This window comes from Dromiciops gliroides, chromosome 1 (assembly GCF_019393635.1).
Source record: "Dromiciops gliroides isolate mDroGli1 chromosome 1, mDroGli1.pri, whole genome shotgun sequence".
NCBI classification, from domain to species: Eukaryota; Metazoa; Chordata; class Mammalia; order Microbiotheria; family Microbiotheriidae; genus Dromiciops; species Dromiciops gliroides.
In genome coordinates, this window is record NC_057861.1 from 442,229,393 (window position 1) to 442,230,780 (window position 1,388).

A 1,388-nucleotide genomic window follows, 5' to 3' on the forward strand; every position below is an offset into this window, starting at 1 on the left:
GACAGAGTGGATAGACTAGTACTGGGCCTAGAGTCAAATTCATCTTCATGAGTTCAAATGTGGCCTCAGACACTTACTAGCTATGTGACCCTGGGCAAGTCACTTAACCCTGTTTGTCTTAGTTCTTCATTTGTAAAATGAGCTGGAGAAAGAAATGGCAAACTACTCCAGTATTTCTGCCAAGAAAACCCCAAATGGGGTTACAAAGAGTGGGACACAACTGAAACAACTGAACAATGACAGAATTACTTTGTAATCTATCCTTTTTCAGATTTTGTCAAAGTCCCACCTCTTAGTCTAGCTCTAGCTCACAAATCAGTCTCTAAAGCCTTGGTTCAGTAATGGCATCACTCCTAGCCCTCAGAGTACTTGCTTGCTAATCTGAGCCCCTTGCCAGAGCTAGGCCTTCCCCAGGGACAACTCTCCTTCCTGTCTTTTTGTCTCCTAGTCAAAAATTAGGTGTGATTCAGTCTCCAAGGGGGAGGCCAAACCTAGGGGGGAACCTTGTTGGGATGGTTTTGTTCTTCTAGCCAAGATTGCTAGGGACAGCTGGGACCCATAAAGCAATTAACATTCCTAATTGTCAGAGAATGGTGTGATCATTCATACCTAAAAGCCAACCCATTTTCTCCAGCTGCAGACTAATCCTATCACTTGAGGATTATTCCCGTCTCTCCCAAAGAGAAAGTAATAAGGGAGGATCTGAGGTAACTCAACTCACTTACTCCCTTAGTAAAATGCCTACCAATCAGCACTATGGGGGCGGCTAGGTGTCACAGTGGATAAAGCACAGGCCCTGGATTCAGGAGGACCTGAGTTCAAATCCGGCCTCGGACACTTGACACTTACTAGCTGTGTGACCCTGGGGAAGTCACTTAACCCCCATTGCCCCACCAAAACAAAAAACAATTAGCACTATCCTACCTTTGCCAAGGGAGGTCCAAATGATGAACTGTCAGGTCAATCAGAAGAAAGACACCCAGGTTTCAAAGATCCTATTGGCCCTCACCAGGGATGTTTGGTCATTGAGAGAGACCATTGACCCAATTTATTGGTTACTAACTGATAAATTGATAATGCTCAGGTCCTTGGATTTTTGGCTGAGATAGGTCAGTGTGACCCACTTTACTAACAGCCTACAATGTTAGTGTTAATAAATTGTTATCTTGCCCTGGAGAAATCTCTGTCTCAGCCTGCCTTTGCTTTCTATTTTACTCACCACAATGTCAAACATGAGATTTCAACTCAGGTCTTCCTAACTAAGCCTAGCATTGTAGCTGGTATTCTAGACTGCCTTTATTATCATAGTTATGACAATGAGAAAATAATAGCTTTTGGTACTTCTAAAGAAATATAGTGTTATGTACAAAAATGGAGAGCTCCAGTTT